Source organism: Polypterus senegalus, chromosome 14 (genome assembly GCF_016835505.1).
Source record: "Polypterus senegalus isolate Bchr_013 chromosome 14, ASM1683550v1, whole genome shotgun sequence".
In the NCBI taxonomy this organism is placed as follows: Eukaryota; Metazoa; Chordata; class Cladistia; order Polypteriformes; family Polypteridae; genus Polypterus; species Polypterus senegalus.
Genome location: NC_053167.1, coordinates 18,665,430 through 18,691,229, shown reverse-complemented (window position 1 = coordinate 18,691,229; position 25,800 = coordinate 18,665,430). Strand labels below are relative to the sequence as shown.

Sequence of the window (25,800 nt, the reverse complement as noted above, 5' to 3'; positions counted from 1 at the left end):
GTGGCCCGCGCCCTTGAGTTTGACACATATGGACTAAATAGAACTTGAAAAGATATGTTTTTCAAATGTGATCGCGCAATTCAGATAGAGTTGACGCCAGCACTACAGCCTGCATGCCTCAATAAGTCATCCTCCCTCGCTCTTACTTTTTACCGCTCATCTAATGAATACACTGAGTATGGCTTTACCAAAACAATCATTGATGGCGAATAAAGTATCCATTATTCGAGTATGTAGAGCGGGATATATATATATACATATATATATATACCCGCGTATCGCAGCGGAGAAGTAGCGTGTTAAAAAAGGTAGAAAACGAAAAGGGAACATTTTAAAAATAACGTAACATGACTGTCAATATACAGTATTTGTTTTGTGAGTGTTACTGAGTGTTGCTGTCATCAAGGATTTGATTATCATTATTTCTTTCAAACAGGTTCGTATTTGTAGGATGTGTTGTGTTCAAGTTACATTCCGTGTTTGTCAATCGTTGTAAAGATGACAGGTTTCATTCATCGATTCGTTTCTTACTGCATCAATAAACAGCTCGTCTTCTTCTTTATCTGAGACCTGACACACTGCATGCACGGGTTTTTTTTACACTGTCTTCCTTTAGCGGGACATTGACTTTTTCCACCGTGTGCTTTGTTTCCAGTAGCTGGATTTATGAATATGCTTATCAGACGCTTCATATTTTTTGCTGCCTTTTCAATTGTGTAATTCGGTTTTTGTTCAGCGCTCTTTGGAACTGTTGCCTTTTATCTGTGCACTCGCCAGTTCACGTGAGCCGCTCGGTGTACATGCATCGAAGGTTCCCAGCTGTGCTGGTGCCATCTCGTGCTATGTCCATGGCTGTATTTAATGTTACCTTAGTCCTGGCACTTAAAACTTTCTCTCACAGTTTCGCTGAGTTTGTGTCAAACACCACCCTGACCATCTCATCTTCCTCTCCATAAGCACAGTCCTTCACCCGTGAATATTTACTCGTGGCAGTTTGCTATTGGATTGCCACTGACGGACGGCCTTATATGGGCAGGCACTAAATTACAAACGCCAGCGCAGCCTGTCTATGAACTTAATTTAAAGTGTAGGTTTACATCGCGTGCTTTGTTTCAGTAGCAGAACTCATGAATATGGTTGTATATGTCACTCGCTCGCTTCTTATTGTTTCGCTGCCTTCTCAATTATATAATGCATGTTTTCTTAAGCGCTTTATTGAGCTCTTCCTGGTTTTCTATGTACTGCGTGATTACGTGAGAGGCGTGATGATGTCACACGAAACTCCGCCCCACGGTGTTGAAGCTCATCTCCATTACAGTAAATGGAGAAAACTGCTTCCAGTTATGACCATTACGCGTAGAATTTCGATATAAAACCTGTCCAACTTTTGTAAGGAAGCTGTAAGGAATGAACCTGCCAAATTTCAGCCTTCCACCCACACGGGAAGTTGGAGAATTAGTGATGAGTCAGTGAGTGAGTCAGTGAGTGAGTGAGTGAGTGAGGGCTTTGCCTTTTATTAGTATAGATATATATATTGTATATATATATATATATATATATATATATATTGTATACAGTGGGAGCCACGTCAAACAGCCGCCTGGAGCATGACAGGACCATGACAGGACCATGCACGATCCGTTACGGAATGTGATCCCAGCGATGACGCAGTTAACGATGCCCGCCCATAAACGCCCCCATGCGCTTTCTAAAAGATGGTTGCAATGCTGTATAATCCCGCCAGATGGAGCATTGAATGCTTCAGTTAACTGCAGTGTCAGGAAGCCCTATACCGTATCTTTAATATACTGTATAGGCAGTTCTTGTATTGTCAACATAGTTTCATAAATAGATGACGTGGTAAAAAAAACAACAACAAACCGATTAATAAAACAGATTAGTTAAATCACTCAATACACAACCCATGATGATTATGCTATTTATTATTAAATAATGAATTAATAAAACTAGTTAGTAAAATATTTTTATTCTAGACTATAAGTGAAGAAAAAATAAAGCAAGTTACAGTAGGCGGTTGATACGACAGCTTGCGTGGTGCAATGCTAAGAATTGCTGATTTCCGATCCGTGCTATATAAAATCATCACATTCAAATATTAACAATTCCCACACACCCTTCCTACATTCACGACATGTGTACTTGTTGCAGTGTACACATCTCTGTGCTATGGTTCCTATTACATTAGCACCTGACATTGTACTTTCTTCCCTATATAAATAACATTCGATATCGAGCTATATAAATCACATTCGAGCTATAGCTCCAAATAAATCACATTTGAGTTATAGCGCTTTTTATGTGAAAACAGCATTGTCAGATTTGGGGGGGTGGGTCGTGAACGCGACTGAGAGAATGGAACTGAATTTAAAAAAAAAAGCTAACCTTTACAATTATCATGCATTTACATATTCGTTTTCAAACAATATTGCATTATTATATAGGAGCTTCCCTGTCTGCCTATCATATAGTGCCTTTCCTTCCTACCTATCTATATATCTATCCCCTTAGCTGTTTTTTATATATCTATTATACAGTGCCTTCCCTGTTTATTTATATATCTAGTGCCTTCTCTGCCTGTCTGTCTTTCTGCCTGATTGCATATAGCGCTAAACTCACTGCTCTGTACTATTCTGTCCCCTGCATGTCCTGGAGTATAAAAGAAACAGCACCATACAGCAACATGTGCGAACTGGCAAGTTCGGGGAAAAACACGCGTCACTGATTACAAACCGCAAGATGAATGAAAGAGACAATATATGTAAAAACATCATCGCACTAATGCAATATTATTTGAAAACGAATAGCTGTTCGTTTTCAAATAATATTGCATGTACTGTGCGTTGAAAGTGCTGCACTGAATAAGCTGACTCCTTCTGTAACAGCGTGTATTCAAACCCGATCTGACGCTAATATTGCATGTACTTAACTATTTTAGAATAAAACATAAATTTGATTTCAGTCAGTCTGTAAGAGCCAGTGTACATTACGGAAGCGTATTAGGGCCACGGTGAAAAAAATAAAACGGACACAGTGAAGAAAAAAATCTAAATGTCGAGATTAAAGTCGACATGTTGACTTTATTCTCGACATTTCCACTTTATTGTCGCCAATTATGTCGAGATTAAAGTCGACATTTTCCACTTTATTCTAATAGTTTATTTTGTCAGTAGAATGTCGCAAACTAAACTAAATCTTAAAATGAATGTTTAATTTACTAGATTTTCTCAAACCCCGTCATTAATTAATGTAGCACATTAAATGCTTTATATTAAGTGTTCCCGACCCAGTTAAGTTGTGTTTACACGGATTACTGTAGAAACGGAACACACGTGAAATGCGTGTATTCCAAATAATGATCTATTCTTTCCACTCTAAAACTCCACTTCACTCCCAGATAATCAATCAAGGCATGAGCTGGGAGAAGTTTGTGCACGTTTTAAGTCGTTGGGGGGATGGAATAGCCGACTCGAACCAGTGGTGCGCTGTCAGATCCGGAAATCTCTGCATGACAGTCTCGTGCACATTCTCTTTTAAATTCTTGGACAATTTGGCTTTGCCGTTTGTCCCACTCCAGTTCAATGTAACCCATGGGTCTCAATCACAAAATCAGCCAACACTGTAAACAGATGACACAACAAATTATATACTCTGAAACGTTCATTTGAACATTTAAAAATACAGTATATACAAAAACATAAATATAAAACAATCAACTATTATTGTTAAAGTCAGTCTGCTGTTCAGGATCAAGTTTACGGGCTTCGTTTAACGTTGAAGCACTAACTGCCAAAGTGCCACCGGTGTGTGTGTGTGTGTGCGGCGCTCCGGCATTCGTCAGGTTTGTCTGAGCTGGCTTTAACACAAACACATTTGCGCCAGCAGGACGAAAAAACATTTTAGCACCATCTAACAGTCAGTAATAAGGAGAAGTCAGTACATTCTCCGTTGAGATTTCTCACATTCCACTCCTCCTAAGTTTGTCTTTTAATGAAGTTCTAAGAAAACTAAGAAAAATATTTTGGGTCACTTAAGCACGAAATAGCACGGACGCAAATGATCAAGATTTTAATTGTTGTTGTCATTTTCTCAAACATGATTTTCCAACTTGGCGTTTATAAAGATTTAGACAGACTGAATTTAAGAATGCACCCCTAGTAACCTAAAAAAACACACACACACCGAAGAGCAAAGCGGAGCTGCGTTCACACCTCAGACCGTCTTTTGTCTTGTAAATGAGGTATCCTAATTCACCTTCCAATCCCCACCAGCACACACACTCTTTGTCTGTACTGTACACTGTTGCTGTTTGTTAGGGCACTTGGTTATACAGAGTACTTTAATGTATAAAACACTAACTTCCTGGTTTGTTTTATTTTAAATATAGCTTATTACCTTATTCAGCAAAATAAACAATGTTATCTTTGTGTTAATTATTAACGTATTGATGTCTTTTAATTAAGGACAAAAATAGACCATGCGCTTGTGTTTAGGACTGCTGAACAGCTGTGTTCATAGGTTTAATCAACGATTTACAAGACAACAGTTAAAGCATTTGTGGATGAGAGGTGTGTGTGTGCGCTCCTGCATTTCTCCGTTGGCTTTAACACAAACACATTTGCAGACAGGTCTAAAGAACCCTCCCCGCCAAAAAACACACACAGAGCAATTAGCCACGTCATAGTCAGGATTCTCCACTGAGGTTTCTCACCTAAGTTTGTGTTTGCTCTTTTGATGGAGTTCTTAAAACCCAAAAATTATTTATACTGAGAAAAAATTATTATGGGTCACATAATCACAAACACAAACTAGCACAGATACATATGATCAAGTGTTTAACTATTGTTTTCATTTGTTTCTATGACCAGTAATAATATTAATAATAATTATTATTGTTAGCCCAACTCTTTGACTATTTAAAACAAAAGCGTCTCCCATTTTTTGCCCATTTACTGTAAGTAGTTGGTTCAAGTAAATGTTTTTTTTAAATACCCAAACAATCCCCCAACAATTAAAACACGCACACACGACTTTAGAAATAAAATGTATTCTTCCAAAACTAGTCAATCGCTTCTTAAAACCGTTCTCACCTCTCCGCCAGTGTCTTTTGTTAATCTAAATGTGCTGATAAAAGAAAAGCTGCAAGTAGCCGGCTATTCCATCCCCCGAACGACTTAGAACGTGCACAAACTTCTCCCAGCTCATGCCTTGTTGGATTATCTGGGAGTGAAGTGGAGTTTTAGAGAGGAAATAATAGATCATTATTTGGAATACACGCTTTTCACGTGTGTTCCGTTTCTACAGTAATCCGTGTAAACACATTTTTAAAACAGAAACGTTTTTCATATTGTAGTAGTAAATGACAAAATGTAAGCATAAACTATATAATGTATGAAGCCTGAAGTCCAAATATCAAACACTTTCACAAAAGGAACAAATATAACAGAACAAGTATGCTTTTATTCAAAAAATATAACTGCAGAAAAAACCGCCTTAACATGCGACATTGACACTTGTTTATCGCGACTGCCTCCGTGCGCAATTGAATCAGCTCCGACTGCGAGTCAGAAGACCGTGAGTTCGATCCTGCACCACTTTGTTTTGAGAAGTAAACTGCTCTTATTCTTACTATTTTAGAATAAAAACATGCATTTGATTTCAGTGTGTAACAGTGTAATTTATGATACTTGTAAAGGTTAGTTTTTTTATTCACTTTTCATTCTCTCAGTCGTGTTCAGGATCCTTCCCTACCCCCCATCTGAGAATGCTGTTTTCACATAAAGATGCGCTGTAGCTCTGCAGTGTACTTGTGACTGCATTCTCGTACCAATGCTTGCGAACTGAAGTGCCTGCATGCAGTTTTCGTGGCATTACACGTCTATTTTTTTGAGCATGCCCATGTCGCTCAAACACAGGAACATATGTTGGTGTACAAGAATAAAAACAAGTGCACTTTTATTCTAGACTATAAGTGAAGAAAAAATAAAGCAAGTTACAGTAGGCGGTTGATACGACAGCTTGCGTGGTGCAATGCTAAGAATTGCTGATTTCCGATCCGTGCTGTATAAAATCATCACATTCAAATATTAACAATTCCACACACCCTTCCTACATTCACGAATGTGTACTTGTTGCAGTGTACACATCTCTCTGTGCTATGGTTCCTATTACACTGAATGAGCACCTGACATTGTACTTTCTTCCCTGTTTAAATCACATTCGAGTATAGCGCGTCTCCAAATAAATCACATTCGAGTATAGCGCGTCTCCAAATAAATCACATTCGAGCTATAGCGCTCTCCAAATAAATCACATTTGAGTTATAGCGTCTCCAAATAAATCACATTCGAGCTATAGCGCGGCTCCAAATAAATCACATTTGAGTTATAGCGCGTCTTTATGTGAAAACAGCATTGTCAGAGGGGGAGGGGGGGGGTTTCGTGAACGCGACTGAGAGAATGGAACTGAATTTAAAAAAAGCTAACCGTTACAATTATCATGCATTTACACTGGCTCTTACAGACTGACTGAAATAAAATGTATGTTTTTATTCTAAAATAGTTAAGTACATGCAATATTAGCGTCAGATCGGGTTTGAATACACGCTGTTACAGAAGGAGTCAGCTTATTCAGTGCAGCACTTTCAACGCACAGTACATGCAATATGTAGGCATATTCAAACCCGATCTGACGCTATTCGCTTTCAAATAATATTGCATTAGTGCGATGATGTTTTTACATATATTATCGCTTTCATTCATCTTGCGGTTTGTAATCAGTGACCGCGTGTTTTTTCCCCGATCTTGCCAGTTCGCACATGTTGCTGTATGGTGCTGTTTCTTTTGTACTCCAGGACATGCAGAGGACAGAATAGTACAGAGCAGTAAGTTCAGCGCTATATGCAATCAGACAGACAGAGAAGGCACTAGATATATAAATAAACAGGGAAGGCACTGTATAATAGATATATAAAAAACAGCTAAGGGGATAGATATATAGATAGGTAGGTAGGAAGGAAAGGCACTATATGATAGGCAGACAGGAAGCTCCTATATAATAATATAATATAATATTATAATTATAATAATAAAATATAATGTTAAAATCACGTGATTGCAACTCAGCAGCTAAATTGCTGGCGTGTGTTAACGTGTTCTTGAGAACAAAGCGCCATCTAGTGGTGGAACCAGGTAAATGAATAAATAGGGCATGAATGGGCGTGTTTACTGTGAAATCTTGACACGCCTTCTATCAGTAGAGGGAGGGGGGGATCACGGCGTGCATAGGGCAGCCGTACGCCATTCGCACGCCATTCACACGGCCCGGCTATTTGACGTGGCTCCATCTGTATATATATTGTATATATATATATATATATATATATATATATATATATATATGTATATATATATATATATATATATATATATATATATATGTATATTGTATATATATATATATATATATATATATATATATATATATATTGTATATATATATATATATTGTATATATATATATATATATATTGTATATATATATATATATATATATACAGTCAACCCTCGTTTATTGCGGTTAATCCGTTCCAGACTCTGCCACATAAATGAATTTCCAGCGAAGTAGAAACCATATGTTTGTATGGTTATTTTTATATAGTTTAAGCCCTTATAAACTCTCCCACACTGTTAACATTATTAGACCCCTTTAGACATGAAATAACACCCTTTAGTCAAACGTTTAAACTGTGCTTCATTACAAGACAGAGATGGCAGTTCTTTCTCACAATTAAAAGAATGCAAACATATCTTATCTTCAAAGGAGCACAATCAAAAATCAATACTGTACTTTTAAGTATACAGAAGCACCGCAATAAAGCGGCATTTTGTAGAGGAGTGTCCTATCTGCTAGGCAAACAGCTACTGTGTAAACAGCCCCCTCTGCTCACACCCCCTCCGTCAGGCAGAGAGAGTGAGAGAAGCAAACAAAACAAGCCACGCGGGAAGCATATCTTTTAGCATTGAGGAGTTTTAGTTAATATGTAATACATGCTCTGATTGGGTAGCTTCTAAGCCATCCGCCAATAGCGTCCCTTGTATGAAATCAACAGGGCAAACAAACTGAGGAAGCGTGTAGCATAAATTAAAAGACCCATTGTCCGCAGAAAGCGGCGAACCAGCTTAAAAATCCGTGATATATATTTAGATGTGCTTACATTTAAAATCCAGCGATAGAGTGAAGCCATGAAAAGTCGTCGATATAGCGAGGGATTACTGTATATATATATATATATATATATATACTGTATATATATATATATATATATATATATATATATAGTATACAGTGGTGTGAAAAATATTTGCCCCCTTCCTGATTTCTTATTCTTTTGCATGTTTGTCACACAAAATGTTTCTGATCATCAAACACATTTAACCATTAGTCAAATATAACACAAGTAAACACAAAATGCAGTTTTAAATGATGGTTTTTATTATTTAGGGAGGAAAAAAAATCCAAACCTACATGGCCCTGTGTGAAAAAGTAATTGTCCCCTGAACCTAATAACTGGTTGGGCCACCCTTAGCAACAATAACTGTAATCAAGCATTTGCGATAACTTGCAATGAGTCTTTTACAGTGCTCTGGAGGAATTTTGGCCCACTCATCTTTGCAGAATTGTTGTAATTCAGCTTTATTTGAGGGGTTTCTAGCATGAACCGCCTTTTTAAGGTCATGCCATAGCATCTCAATTGGATTCAGGTCAGGACTTTGACTAGGCCACTCCAAAGTCTTAATTTTGTTTTTCTTCAGCCATTCAGAAGTGGATTTGCTGGTGTGTTTTGGGTCATTGTCCTGTTGCAGCACCCAAGATTGCTTCAGCTTGAGTTGAGGAACAGATGGCCGGATATTCTCCTTCAGGATTTTTTGGTAGACAGTAGAATTCATGGTTCCATCTATCACAGCAAGCCTTCCAGGTCCTGAAGCAACAAAACAACCCCAGACCATCACACTACCACCACCATATTTTACTGTTGGTATGATGTTCTTTTTCTGAAATGCTGTGTTCCTTTTACGCCAGATGTAACGGGACATTTGCCTTCCAAAAAGTTCAACTATTAGTATTTTCCCAAAAGTCTTGGCAATCATTGAGATGTTTCTTAGCAAAATTGAGACGAGCCCTAATGTTCTTTTTGCTTAACAGTGGTTTGCGTCTTGGAAATCTGCCATGCAGGCTGTTTTTGCCCAGTCTCTTTCTTATGGTGGAGTCTTGAACACTGACCTTAATTGAGGCAAGTAAGGCCTGCAGTTCTTTAGACGCTTGTCCTGTGGTCTTTTGTGACCTCTCGGATGAGTCGCTCTCTGCTTCTTGGGGTAATTTTGGTCGGCCGGCCACTCCTGGGAAGGTTCACCACTGTTCCATGTTTTTTGCCATTTGTGGATAATGGCTCTCACTGTGGTTCGCTGGAGTCCCAAAGCTTTAGAAATGGCTTTATAACCTTTACCAGACTGATAGATCTCAATTACTTCTGTTCTCATTTGTTCCTGAATTTCTTTGGATCTTGGCATGATGTCTAGCTTTTGAGGTGCTTTTGGTCTACTTCTCTGTGTCAGGCAGCTCCTATTTAAGTGATTTCTGGATTGAAACAGGTGTGGCAGTAATCAGGCCTGGGGTGGCTACGAAATTGAACTCAGGTGTGATACACCACAGTTAGGTTATTTTTAACCAGGGGGCAATTACTTTTTCACACAGGGCCATGTAGGTTTGGATTTTTTTTCTCCCTAAATAATAAAAGCATAATTTAAAAACTGCATTTTGTGTTTACTTGTGTTATATTTGACTAATGGTTAAATGTGTTGGATGATCAGAAACATTTTGTGTGACAAACATGCAAAAAATAAGAAATCAGGAAGGGGCAAATAGTTTTCACACCACTGTATATATATATATATATATATATATATATATATATATATATATATATATATATACACATATATATATATATACACATATATATATATATACACATATATATATATATATATATATATATATATATATATATATATATACATATATATATATATATATATATATATATATATATATATATATATATATATATATATATATATATATATATATATATATACACATATATATATATATATATATATATACATATATATATATATATATATATATATATATATATATATATATATATATATATAGTCACACACATGCGACTGGGTGGCAGCTAAAGGGCCTGAATAATAGTAGTATGCTAGACTGAGCTGCATTGACTTTCTCTCTCAATCCTCTGCAGACCATCTGAGGGAAATCCCGCTTGCTACCGGCGCCTAGGATGACTACACTTCCGGAACTGGCGCCTATGATGACGCCACTTCTGGTCCCGGAGCTATTGATGATGTCACTACCGGTCCGATGACATCACTTCCTGTCTCGGCCTTTAAAGCCAGTGATTTTGCATCCTATCAGCAGTTCTGTTTTGGACCCTGTTGGATGAACACCTTAACCAGTTTACCCATTTGCAGCTAGGGCATAATACACAGATGGCTGCCCCCAACTTTTTTTGATGCTTCTGGCTTGTTTTTATATATAAATTACAAAAATGAAATAATGCATTTTAATATTAATTTTATATTTTAATATTAATTTATTAGTGCTTATTTATCATTGATTATTATTACTACTATTACTACTGTATTTTAATTTAAGAAAAAATAGAAAAATCATCAGTTCTTAGTATAATAACATTTGAAACATTATAAATCACTTGAAAATGTAAAGGATTATTGAAAAATGTCTACTTCATAATCAACCATAACAACTTGATAGTCTAGAGAGTAGATGTGTTTTTCCAGAAGCAAAAAGCAGAATGAATGAAACTCTAGTTGAAAGTGACTGGTTTCTTTTCAAAAAATGACCTAAGTAAAAGCCTTCCAAATTTTCAAACTTTATTCAAGACTATGACCATTGTGGAATGTGACCTGGACACAGACAGACGGACATCGTTATGTCACCCAACACACACGTTTATTATATAAAATATTTGCAGTTCAAGTGCACAGCCCAGTGTCTCCAGCACCGATCCCCCAAAGTCCAGGCCACACTCTCCAGTGCCTTCCTTCTGGCCGCCTTCACTCCTCTCTCTCCAGACACCAGTCCTCTTCCACCCGACTCTTGACTCCCAATGAAGGGAGGCGGCCCCTTTTACACCATCCCGGATGGGCTCCAGCTGATTCCAGGCACTCCTCCATGGACACGCCCCTGTGTGGCAGAAGTGCCGGCTGCGCACCTGGAAGCCCACCGGGTGTCCCCAGTCTTCTTTCCCCCAGCACTTCCTGGTGTGGTGAAAGTGCTGAGGTCGAGGGTTCGTCAGGCACCGGGGCGCCCCCTGGCGGGGGCCCCCAACACAACCAGGGCGGTCGCCCCCTCGTGGTCTGGAGGAGGCGCAAGCCCTCCTCCGGTCCTCCTGGGCGTCCCGGCTGGGTACCATCCCCAGCCGCCCGCCACAGTTCCCCACCACAAGCTGAGACCCCTAGGGGCCAGCGGCCCATCCCGCAAGGGCAGGTCCTCCTCGGCGGAAAGCCGACATGCTCCAAACAGAACAAGGGGTGGAGACGTTGCCCTGATGCCGCCACTCGGCACCTCTCTGCTTTGAATAGGCGCAACGCTCCCCCCTCTGAGCGGCACCCCGGTGCTTGCGACCTTGTCCTCCCCTCCGAGACCTCCATGCCCCCCGTGTTGGGACACCGGACGGGACAGCACACACCCTCGTCACCTCAGCCGGTTGTGGGGTTTCCCTGTGTGCCCGCAGTCTAAAGCAGTAACAATCGAAACAACCTACTACTAACGCTGGGGCCAACTTGCTGAGTTGCAGACATGATCTGGTGGACATGCTTAAACAGAATCAAGCCAAAAGTCAAAGGGCAGTTGAAGAGTGTCAGAAGGCAGTCGCTGAAATTGTTAAAATGTTAGCCCAACAAAGTGAAATGAATCTCCTGCACTGCGTGGTGAAGTACCACATAGATAGGTCCTTTAATTTTCAGGCAACTCACTGCCTTATGCAAATTTGATCTGGGCCTTTGATCACACTGTAGGCAATGTGTTAGAGGACACTCAAAATAAATTAGATTACCTAGTCCAGTATACCAGAGATCCTGCCCAGGAAATGGTTAAGGTCTACGCACAACTGCCATTAAGTGAAGGCTATGCAAAGACAAAAAACATCAACTTGAAAAAGTTATGGTGCTATGGTGACCAAATATTCATAGCTGATGTCACATACATGGATAACAGCATTGAAGTGGCCTCAAATAAAGCAGAATGATGGAGCGACCCTGAGAGAATTGCAACCTTTCTTGATAGCTGTTTGGATGCAATGGCCAATACAGGGAGCCGTGATACATTTAACAACAATCCAAATATCCGTACAATACTCTCGAACCTCCCATATTCTTTGTAAGATAAGTGGTGAAACTTGGCTTATGAACTTAAAGAAAGGGAAGACGGAAGGGCAGGTATTGACCACCTAATTACCTTTCTACACCAACAGGCTAAGATGCTGATGGATACCAGGGCAGGAGAAGAATACACACTGCATGTGGTCCCCTTTAAGGTAAAATCCAAAAGGGGCAAAAGGTATGTAGAAACATATGCCCTTACAGATTCTGGTAGTACAGTAACAATTTGTTCAGAGAAGGTTAAACCCAAATGGAAGAACTCAAGTATTCCTGAAAACTATAAATAATCAAAATGATGATTCAAAAGTGCCAGCTAAATGTTCTATCTTATCAGATTTACAAGTCTGTGCTCTCAATGATAATGAATATATTGATTTGCCAAAGGTCTCCATTCAAGTGGGAAGAGAAAATACTCTGCAACAAGTAGCCATCGAGAAGTGGACATATCTTGAGGAGGTATGTCTACCATTCATAGACTGAAGTTGATATTTTATTAGGTATCAACATCTCCAAGGTCTTCGAGCCATGGTAAATCATACTTGGCAAACCAGGTGGACCTTACGCTGTGAAGACTGCACTTGGATGGATGATCAGTGGGCCTTAGAAAGAAATAGATGACTTTGCAAAGCACAGTGGTAAGCTGCCTAACCATTCAATCAATCGTGTCAATAAAAGAAACAGAAAAAATGTTGCATCAGCATTACAACTCAGACTTTCCAGAGCACAGCTGTGAAAAGAAGGAAGAAATGTCACAGGAGGACATCAAGTTCATGCACATAGCCTCGGAAACTGCAAGACTGGTAGGTGTCCACTATTGCTTAAATTTGCCTTTGTGTTATGGGACCACAGCTCTCTCTCATCAGATGCCAGTTTTATCAAATAAATAATCACCGCGGTCACGGCTTAGTGAAGGGGCGTGGTGGCTGTAGCGGATCTCTGGGCGATCTGCGGTGTGGGTGTTTCTCACCTAAGTGCACAGGTGAGAGACTGCCCACATCGGTGATTGTTCCTTGGGTTGCTAATGTGCTGCAGCTACTATGGCCACTCTCAATATATAGAAGCGTGAGTCAGATAGAAAGAGAACAAAAAGGAATGAATAGAAAAAAAGAGGAAAGAAAGACAGAGGTGGCTGGACAGCACGAAGCAGGAGAAAGCTGGAGAAAGCGAGAGAGCGCAAAGGTGAGCGAGAGATCAGGCTCAAGGGCAGCTGGACAGTGGGCCCTAGTGAGGTGTTTAGCTAGCACCTAGCGCAGTTGATTGTTGTTGCTCCCGCTGAGCATTTGGAGAAGAGCGGGATTGACTAGCAAGGAAGGTGACTTGCGGGAGTTGGGAGACTTGGCTGAGAAGTCCTTGTTATGAGCGTCCTGGTTGGCAAGGACTCCAAGGCTCAGGCTTGGGATGAGTGTGTGACTGAAGCCAGGATCGGGCGGCCTCCAGACCTGTGTGAGTGAGAGAAGGACAGCTGCAGAGAGATCGTCCAGCCTACTACAGGCCCAAACGGGAGAAGCAGGTGAGACGTTAGAGTAAAAAAAGCACGGGGCTTATTGTTTTAAAGGACTGTTTCCAGCAACGTTTTAACCTCCTTGTCAAAAAGGATTGTTTTTGTATATTTTTTAACCTCACTGTTTTATGGATTATTTATTTAATGAAGATCTTTTTGACTTGGGAATCACTACACTTTAATTGAACACTTTGTTTTTGTTTGTTGACTATTTTAAATAAAAGCACTTTGCACTTTTTACATCATCCCTTTGCTCCATTATTGTTGCGTCACTGTCTAGCTCATCTTGGTTATAACTATCGATGGTGTTGGGTTCAAGGACTCCCAAACAGCTGATGGAAGCATGAAGCTGAACCCACAATGTCACACTTTGAAGGATGAAACACTTAAAATGCCAAACAATCACTGTATTGCTGAATAGAGTGATATTGGGTTCAAGAGAAAACTGAGCAAAAAGTCAGGTTTCCACAAAGACTATAACGCTTCCATGACAGACATTATTGAGAAGGATTACGTTGAAAAGAAAGCCTGAACTTCAATGAAGGCAAGGTGTGGTACATTCCATATCACAGTGTACATCATCCAAAGAAAAATAAGACTGGTCAAAGAGTGGTCTTTGATTATACAGCCTCCTACCAGGGGACTTGACTTAAAGATCAACCTTTAAAAGGTCCTGACATGACTAACACACTTGTTGGCCTCCTTACAAGATTCAGAGAGGAGACAGTGGCATTAATGGCAGACATTAAATTAATGTTCTACCAAGTTAAAGTCCCAGATAAATGCAGTGATCATTTACGCTTTTTGTAGTGGCCTGAAGGTAATCTAAGTAAAGTCTTGGAGGAATTTAAAATAACAGTACATCTTTTTGGAGCTACTTCTTAACCCAGTTGTGCTTCGTATGCTTTGCATAGAACAGCTGAAAATGCCAGAAAAACATTTCCTGAAGAAGCTGCTAACACTGTACTCAATCATTTCTATGTTGATGACTGGTTTAAGTCAGTGGCAACAGAAGAACAAGCAATAAAGCTGGAAAAGGACCTTCAAGCTCTAGGCCTCAGAGGGGACCTGACCAAATGGGTGAGTAACAGCAGAGCAGTTTTGTTGTCTATTCCTGAAGAAGACAGAGCTCTTGAACAAAAGGATTTAGACTTGAGCCACAGTCTGCTTCCAACAAAACATGCCCCAAACGTCCGGTGATGCACAGGAACAGACAGTTTGAAATTTCAGATAAAGTTACAAAACTAGCCTGTTATAAGGTGCGGTATCCTATCTGTTGTGAGCTCAGTTTATGACCCCCTCAGATTTCTAGCACATGCTATACTGCCAGCAAAGCTATTTTAGGAGACTTGTGCAAAGACAAGTGTGGGTGATGATGAAGTGGAAGTCAAAAACATCCAGAAATGAAAAAATGGATACAGCTACTAGCAGACTAGAATTTGAACAGGTGCATCAAACTCATATGGTTTGGAATCATAAGGTCAGCACAAATGCACCATTTTGCAGATGCCAGTGACGATGGATGTCACTGTCCCATATTTTCTCTTGCCTCACGAAGGTGGCAAAAAACATTATTCATTCCTAATGTGCAGGTCTAGGGCTGCATCATTGAAGCGTGTCACAATTCCAAGCCTGGAGCTGACACCAACCATTGTGGCAGTCAAAATGGACAAAATGCTAAAATGTCAGCATCAAATACACCTACAAGAATCTATATTTTGGACTGGCAGCACCTCAGTGCTAAAATACATTTCAAAAGAATGCACTCGATTCAAGATCTTTGTTGGCAACAGAATTTCAGTGATCTTTCACAACCTTCACAATGGAAGCATGTTACATTTGCCATAAATGCAGCAGGTGAAGCATCAAGAGGGCTAAGCACAGAAAGCTTCATCAGAAGCACCACATGGTCACAAGGTCTACGCTTCTTACTAGTGGCCAAAAAGACCAGATCAACTGAACAATTCAGTTTTAAGATGATCCAGAAATTAAAATATGTGTAGTTAACATGACAAGAATAGAGAAGGTTAATGAACCAAATAAACTAATCGCCTACTTTTCAGAACGGCTAAATTTTAAGAAAGTAGTGGCTTGGCTCCTCAAGTTTAAAGACATAGTGCTGCACTTAAACAATGAAAGAAAAACATTTCAACTAGAAGTCAGTCAATCTGAAAGTAATCCAGAAGATCACAAAACATATAGCACATGAAAAAGTACAAATTGACTTTAAAACCAAGCCCGATTTCTCCTGAATACTTGGCCAAAGCTGAAACAGAGCTTATATGCCTCAGTCAACAGCAATAATTTCCAGAAGAATTAAAGGCTTAACAGAAAAATGCGTAAAAAAGAACAGTCAAATCTTTTAACGACCCAGTCATACAAGATGGAATACTGAGAGTTTTAGGAAGACTCAACAAAACTGCAATGCCAGAAGCTAAACATCCTGCAGTTCTTCACTAGCATTCACATATTGCCTCCATTATACTGCAGCACATTCAAAAAGAAATCAAAGACTGTGGATGCAACTATATGCTTGCAATTACGCCAGAAATATTGGATACCACAAGCAGATTAAACTGTCAGAAAAATCACTTCAAAGTGTACAACATGCAGAACATCCAATGCGAAAGTAGGAGAGCAAAAAATGGCAGATAAGGCTGGAGATCGTTTAGTACCTGGCCAACCACCTTTCTCCAATGTTGGAATTGATTATTTTGGTCCCTTTTAAGTTGAAAGAGGACAAAGTTGGTACGGAATAATTTTCACTTGTCTGACAATCAGAGCTATGCACACAGAGATTGCACACAGCTTGGACACTGATTCTTGTATCAGTAGCATACACCAACTCATTTGCAGAAGAGGACAAGTTAAATTCATACACTCAGATAATGGAACAAACTTTGTTGGAGCTGAAAGACAGTTATGTGAAGTAATTAAAAATCATGATTAAGAAAAAATCAGAAACACAATGATGAAGAAAGAAAACAAATGGATTTTTAACCGATCACCATTCGTGTCATCAAGGTAGAGGATGGGATGATTCCAAGACCACTGCTTCCCCCAGGAAAACAAACTCAGTCAGTGTCAGGTGCACCTTCAATGTAATAGGAAACGCAGCACAGAGAGAAGTGTGTACATTGCAACAGGTACACATGTCGTAAATGTAGGAAGGACGGTCCTTGGGTGTCACATATATTTGTCTCTTTCTTTTTTTCCCCAGTGCTGCATTGCCATAATGCACCAGAAGGTGTGAGCTTATTCAGTGCAAGCAGGAGCACGTGGGTGGCCAGTTGCTTGTGCTATAACATGCTTGCTCTGGCAGAGATCAACGCACATGTACAGTACAAGGCATGCACAGGTCCACTGAGAAAAGAAGAGTGTTCTTTGCTCATTATTGTCGCCGCTTCTTACAATAAAAAGCGATGGAAAAAGAAAAAGAGCACACAACATCGACAAGCTTCTGTTCCAAGACCGCTGCTTCCCCCAGGAAAACAAACTCAGTCAGTGTCAGGTGCCCCTTCAATGTAATAGGAACCACAGCATAGAGAGAAGTGTGCACATTGCAACAGGTACACATGTCATAAATGTAGGAAGGACGGTCCTTGGGTGTATGAGAACTGTTAACATTTGAATTTGATGATTGTATATAGCACAGAACTGACCTCTCTGTACTATTCTATTCTGTACTACCGGGTGTTGTATCGTGACTGAGAGAATAAAAAAAAAAAAACAAGTACTATAAGTTTACACCGGCTGTTACGGACACAAATCAAATATATGTTTTTACTGTATAATAGTAACAATAAGAGCAGCTCACTACTCAAAATGGTAAATTTGCAGGGAAGCTGATTTCAAACTCGCAACCTCCGGATTATAAATCAGCAGTTTTTACGGCTACACCACAGAAGCTGTCGTATTATCCTTACACCTTTTGTGAAAGTGTTTATTTGATAATTGGACTTCAGCCTTCACACATTATACCGTTCTTGTCTATATTTTGTCATTTATTACTAAAACATGAAAAACGTTTGTTTTAACGGTGTTTACATAGATTGTTGTATACACGGAACACACATTAAATTATTTACTCTATAAAATTCTAAGTAGCTCACTCCCAGAAAATTAAGACTGGAACTGGGAGAACCTCTTGCCCTTTCTGCGGCAGTGGGGGGATGGTATAGCAGGCTGCTTGCTGTTTGCGTTGGTCAACACATTTACAAGACAAAAGACGCTGACGGAGAGGTGTGAAGGGATTCAAGGTGGGCCTGGTTTACAAGTTTTTTCATAGGCTTTGGTAATTCTAGTGTTAATTGCTTATTCTAAAATATTATTAATTAGATCCTGGCAGGTTTTAAAAAAGTTTTGCACTGATCCTCTAAGTGAGTATTTAATTTTTTCCCATTTAGATAGATAGATAGATAGATAGATAGATAGATAGATAGATAGATAGATAGATAGATAGATAGATAGATAGATACTTTATTAATCTCAAGTGGAAATTCACATAATCCAACAGCAGTATACTGATACAAAAACAATATTAAACTAAAAGTAATAAAATGCATGTAAAACAGACAATAACTTTGAATAATGTTATCATTTACTCCCCCGGGTGGAATTGAAGAGTCACATAGTGTGCGGGAGGAACGATCTCCTCAGTCTGTCAGTGGAGCAAGACAGTGACAAAAGTCTGTCACTGAAGCTACTCCTCTGCCTGGAGATGACACTGTTAAGTGGATGCAGTGGATTCTTCATGATTGACAGGAGTTTTCTTAGTGCCCGTCGCTCTGCTACAGATGTTAAACTGTCCAACTTTATTCTTACAATAGAGCCTGCCTTCCTAACAAGTTTGTCCAGACATGAGGCGTCTTTCATCTTTATGCTGCCACCTCAGCACACCACCGCGTAGAAGAGGGCACTCGCCACAACAGTCTGGCAGAACATCTGCAGCATCTTATTGCAGATGTTGAAGGACACCAACCTCCTAAGGAAGTATAGTCGGTTCTGACCTTTCTTACAAAGATTATCAGTATTGGCAGTCCAGTCCAATTTGTCATCCAGCTGCACTCCCAGGTATTTATAGGTCTGTACCCTCTGCACACAGTCACCTCTGATGATCACGGGTCCATGAGGGGCCTAGGTCTCCTAAAATCCACCACCAGTTCCTTGGTCTTGCTGGTGTTCAGGTGTAAGTGGTTTGAGTCACACCATTTAACAAAGTCATTGATTAGGTTCCTGTACTCCTCCTCCTGCAGCCCACTATAGCAGTGTCATCAGCGAACTTTTGCACGTGGCAGGACTCCGAATCGTATTGGAAGTCTGATGTATATAGGCTGAACAGGACCGAGAAAAAGTACAGTCCCTTGCGGTGCTCCTGTGTTGCTGACCACAATGTCAGACCTGCAGTTCCCAAGACGCACATACGGAGGTTTGTCTGTAAGATAGTCCACGATCCATGCCACCAGGTGTGAGTCTACTCCCATCTCAGTCAGCTTGTCCCTAAGGAGCAGAGGTTGGATGGTGTTGAAGGCGCTAGAGAAGTCTAAAAACATAATTCTTACAGCACCACTGCCTCTGTCCAGGTGGGAGAGGGATCGGTGTAGCATATAGATGATGGCATCCTCCACTCCCACATTCTCCTGGTATGCGAACTGCAGAGGGTTGAGGGCGTGGCGGACCTGTGGCCTCAGGTGGTGAAGCAGCAGCCACTCCATGGTCTTCATCACATGTGACGTCAGAGCAACAGGCCGGAAGTCATTCAGCTCACTAGGACGTGATACCTTTGGGACTGGGGTGATACAAGATGTTTTCCAAAGCCTCGGGACTCTCCCTGTTCCAGGCTCAGGTTGAAGATGCGCTGTAGAGGACTCCCCAGTTCCAACACACAGGCCTTCAGCAGTCGTGGCGATACACCATCTGGACCCGCTGCTTTGCTGGCACAAAGTCTCCTCAGCTCTCTGCTCACCTGTGCTGCTGTAATTGTGGGTGGGGATGTCTCACCTATGCTGGTATCAGCAGAAGGATGGTTGGAGGATGCAGTACTCCAAGGTGAGAGTGGGTTAGGATGGTCAAACCTGTTAAAGAAGTTGTTCATTTGGTTTGCTCTCTCCACGTCTCTCTCGATGGTGGCACCCCGCTTTGAGCTGCAGCCAGTGATGATCTTCATCCCATCCCACACTTCCTTCATGCTGTTATTCTGCAACTTCTGCTCCAGCTTTCTCCTGTACTGCTCCTTCGCTGCCCTGAGCTGGAGTTTCTTCTGCACGCTTGAGCTCATGCTGATCACCGCCTTTAAAAGCCCTTTTCTTCTGGTTCAAAAGGCCCTTGATGTCACTTGTAATCCATGGCTTGTTGTTAGCATAGCAGCGTACTGTTCTTACTGGAACTACAATGTCCATACAGAAGTTGATGTAATCAGTTGTGCAGTCAACAGCCTCTTCAATGTTCTCACTATGTGACTCCTGCAGTATATTCCAGTCTGTAGTTCTCTCAGAGCCTGCTCTGCCTCAGGGGACCACTTCCTGAATAAGCGTGTGGTTGTAGGTAGCGCCCTCACTCTTGGTTTGTAGTAAGGCTGAAGCAGAACCAGGTTATGATCTGCTTTCCCAAGCGCAGGCAGCGGGGTGGCGCTGTATGCATCTTTAACGTTTGCATATAGTAGGTCAATAGTTCTATTTCCCCGGGTGTTACAGTCCACATACTGGGAGAAGGCAGGTAATGTTTTATCCAGCGTTACATGGTTAAAATCTCCAGCAATTAGCACAAGCGCCTCAGGGTGCTGCTTTGTAACTTAGCAACTGCGGAATGGATGACGTCACTCGCTATCTCCGCGTTCACTCGAGGGGGGATGTAAACAATAACAACAATCACGTGTCCAAACTCTCTTGGCAAGTAATAGGGACGCAGACTTACGGCCAACAGTTCGATGTCCCTGCAGCAAGTGGAGATTTTAATGTTTACATGTCCAGAGTTGCACCACTTTGTATTGACATAGAGAGCGACTCCCCTCCCCTTTCCTTCTTAGCACTGGTATTTGCGGCTCTGTCTGCTCTAACTGTGCTAAACCCGGGTAGCTCCACGTTAGCATCTGGGATAGTAGTTGTTAGCCACGTTTCACTAAAACACAGCAAGCTGCATTCTCTGTAGGTTCTGACATTTTTCACCAGCACAGCCAGTTCGTCGATCTTATTTGGTAGTGAGTTCACATTTCCAAGGATCACAGAAGGCACCGATGGTTTATAATACCATTTTCTCGCAAGCTGCTTGGCTTTTATCTTATCTTTTATCTTTGCGCCGGCTCAGCTGCCCCGATATTGTCTTCTTCCTCGTTAGGTAAATAGGGAACATTTCATAACATTGGTTACCCAAAGAGGCGAGTTAGGATTCTTCCAGTTGAGCAAGATAAATCTACATGCCAATAGTGAACTAAAGGCAATTACAGTTTGTTTGTCCTTCTCCACTTTAAGCCCATCTGGAGGTACACTAAACACAGTTGTTAGTGGATTAGGAGAGACTGTGACACCTAAGTTGTCTGAAAGGCTTTTAAAAATTTTGGTCCAAAATGATGTTAATTTGGTGCACGCCCAAAACATATGACCCAATGAGGCTAGAACTTCATTGCAACGTTCGCAGGTTGGATCTTGACCTGGAAACACACTTTGGACAAATGTAAACAAAGCAGATGTGCTCCATAAATGATTTTAAGTTGAATAATTGTATGCTTTACACATATGGAGCTAGAGTGAATTGCTGCTATCCTTTCCTTTTCCAAAATGTTGAGTGAGAGATCCTTTTCCAAATGAACTATGGGATCTTTGAAAGGGAGGGACTTTAAAATGTTTTTATATGTAAGAGAAATGCTGTCTGAGTCCTCAAGACTGATCAATGTTTTTTCCGGAATAGAAGTAGGTGGGATGTGAAGAAAGTCAGACAGGTACTAAAAATAACACAAATAAATCAACCTAAATAAGTTGAAGTTAATTTCAAAGTAATTGGTCTGGGAGTAAATGCTTACTCTGCACTCCAATGAAAGTATAGTACTGCCAATTATGCTAATAGTGATACATTAATATGACATTTCTAATGGAGATTCTAAGTGTCTGATTTATATAAATATTACTTTTACAATCTGTTCTATGCCCTTAGGTTGCCTAGAGCCTATAAAACTTTGCATGAATTTGAGTGTGAAATTATGTGCATGCCAAAAACCAGGAAAATGTGTACGGCAAAGAAAAAAAAATCAGATCTATAAAACCTGGCATACACACATTTCTATGCAATTTACCCTTTATAAATCACAGTCATCTCGTAATTATACAAATGGGAACATGTGTTGAATGCTCCCTCGAAACATCCATATATGGAGCATGCTAATCAGCCTCATACATATGTAATCACAATACCGCAGAACTTCACTGGCTGAAAGAGGAACCTTGCTCCTGCCATACCAAGACCCTGATGCCTGCATTCAAGAGTTGGCTGTGCTCCACAACAGCATTAAAGTGCCTCTTCTCTGCATTCTGAGGGTCAGGGAAAGATGTAAGGTGCTAGCGTCTAAAGTGGGTAGCCTGATATCACCTGGTATATGTAAAAAAATGACTGTTGTTGCAATGAATAGTACAGGCCATCCAAAAAACTGAGGGTTCAGCCAGTTACCTTAATAACAAGCCAGCTACCATGTACAGTACCATCACATCTGTCAAAGCTACTATGCCACAGAATAAATTAATCACAGGCAGACACAGGCCCTGGGAACACAATGTTTCTCAGCTACCTCATGGCATCACATATGACTTGTGCAATAATGGAATGTAACAACTTACAGTTAACAAATACAGCTTTATTCCTGCTAGGTTCCTGTGTAGCTTCTCTTACTGCAAAATGAGTGCAGTATAGTGCTCTAATTATGTTACGAGAACCAGATACTGCTGCAGATTTCCTTTTTTATTGCCAAAAGCATGTTGTGTTTTATATACAGTATGTGTACCCACACCATATAAAAATCAGATGTAGTGCTTTGCTGGTCAGTTAATGGCTTTAAGCACAGCAAGCACGCTAGAGTGAAGCACATTCAATATATTCCTGACAGTTTATCGTATTCATCATTTTTGAGGTGAAATATGTTTGGTAATATGGTATACTGTGCGTGTGAATCATCGTTTATCTAATTTGGCTGCATTTCCCTACTTGATCAAGGGTGTGATCACTTCCCAGTTTCCCTGAATAATTGCAAAAACATGGGTCACAGCTGCAGTACATGCAAGCTTTCATATCAAATTCTCTTTTACAAATCCTGGTGTTTGCATGGGAAGTTGTATATGCACATTGAGTTTATTATTGTGTGTACTGTACATAAGCTTTATAAATGAGTGCTCAGGTGTTTAAGTCATAATTATATTCTACTATTTACAGTACAATACTGCCTGAAAACTATTCCACTGAAGTCTCAGCACAAATCTGGAGAAACCTTGTGTGGTCTATTATACACCATCAAAGTATTATATTTTCCTGCTCCTTCAACTGTGTTAATTACAATCACCAAAAGTCAGAAAATGTCATTCAGACAAGTATACTACCAGGGTCTTGGGCATGTGCATTCTGCTGCAGTCATATTTTGTATGACACAGACCCTGGTCTACTGAGTTATGAGTATCATTCAGTTTGTCACAATTATTAAGCTCTCAAAGAGTCTGTACCGTAAAAGTACTGTATGTGGGCCACATTCCAGAGGTGAACAAATGTTTTACAATCTCTGAAAGAATGCTGTTAGTGGGAAAAGTCTTCTTAGGAAGAAACTATGTAACCATGTTTAAAATTAACATTTTCATTACTGTGATCAGAGGTGGACATTCTATTTTATTGATCGATGCATATTAGATCCAAAGTCCTCTAAAACTGTTGAGGCTACCGCCATGAAACCATAATGAACGTAATTTTTTATTCTGTTGTATACAATGCTGGAAAATAAACTTTATGCTATGATGTACTCTCTCTATGGAGAGAACTGTATTTTAATTTTTGTCTTTACGATTTCAGTTACTAAGAGTACTGTGAAGCTACATCACTTCTAATATGCTATGTAAAAGCTGATATATGAAATACTAGTTATTTGGAGCTGCTGCTGCCATTTACCTGCATATACAGCTCTGACAATGTTGAGCTCCACATAGACTGTTAAAGCTGTTCTCATGAAATCTTTGCTTGAAAGGTGCCAGAGTATGGTAAAAAAAATAATTGTAATATAAATTTACTATGTGGACCAATTACAGCTACAGATACTGTATTATATGTGAACTAGTTAATGTAGTGCAAAATAAATGTTATTTCCCAATTCCACCCACTCTTAATTAGTTAAGTCTTTAGTAAGTAAATGTTAAGTTTGTGATAAAAATCATGGAACATAATACATCACAGAAGATATTTGAACAAATTGTACCTACCTTGATAGATACTTATCAGAACCCAAATTAGAAATGTCTTAAAAGAAAGAGGGCGACCCTGTGAATGGGAATAAAGGAAAAACAATAAATAACTGGACCAAATTAAGACTCTCCCAAAGAGGCCATCATTAACCAATTTCTCACTCAAGGCTATATTCTGTTAAATAGGCCTCTTCAACTTTATTAGATTCAAGATTTATTATATACAGTACTTTTCATACAGTAGGATGTCAAAACTGCTGATTACTTAGTAAGAAAAGTATAAGATCAAGATAAAGCATTGTTACATTGGGCTGTGTTAAGCCACTAAGACTAGCTATGATTAAAGTTTCCTAAATAAAAAAGTGAGTTAGGCAGTGGGTGAACAAGTATAGAAACCTGTGTGGGCCCTGTGTTTGACTGGAATCACATACAGAGGTCGTTCACACATTCATGCATCACCGCTTCTTGATGGTAAAGCATTCCTTTCATTTTTTTTTCCCATTATTGTGTTTCTGTCAGAAAGCATTTCTTGAACTTTGCCAGGAGAAAAATCAATGAAATTGCTTGTTGGGCTGGTAAGGCTCTCTGTTTAGCACAGATGAGTATATTACACCAAAACAACATTCTCCTAAAGTTATAAAAATTCTTACCACCGCATGGCATTTTGAGGACCGAACCACCAAATGGACCTCAGACATGCTGCACTGCCTGAATCTTCAGCCTTTCTGAGCACTCTGTCTGCTACAGAGACATTCACTCTATCATTATCTAAATTGATTTCACCTGGCAACGTTGGACCTTGTACTTAGAAATGCAAGCTAAGTATAAAAAAAATGTTTTTGTGTTGTGACTTGTTCTTATGGTGGTGGTTATTTTGGTGCCATTGTGGTTTTGAGACAGCATGGTAAGCAAAACAAACTTACACAGTGCCATTCCTGTCATTGAACCTGGCCCTTCCAAGGAGCTGAAATTCCTTGCAAGACACAGTGATGAAAGAAGATTTAAATTCGACACAGCTAATTTTTTAGTAGACTGAATTATTTCCTCAATAATTTTTATTTCAGACTATTTTTATGACAATTTTTATAAACGGTTTCTAGTTTGTGTTGAAGCAAATAGCTTTAACACTAGAATTACCAAAGCTTACGAAAAAACGTGTAAATCTGGCCCACCTTAAATCCGCTCACACATCTACATTCAGCATCTTTTGTCTTATAAATGTGTCGATAAGCCCAAGCAGCCTGCTATACCATCCCCCCCACCGTTGCAGAAACTGCAAAAACCTCTCCCAACTGAAGCCTTGTTTATCATGGAGTCAGGTACCATAGAGCTGTATATGCAAAAAAAATATATTGCTATTTGAAAC

General features: G+C 39.9%; 1 pseudogene; it reads right to left on the bottom strand.

The window, feature by feature from the left end:
- The window catches only part of LOC120515186, a 125,463-nt pseudogene that overhangs the window by 29,302 nt on the left and 70,361 nt on the right, over window positions 1-25,800 (bottom strand).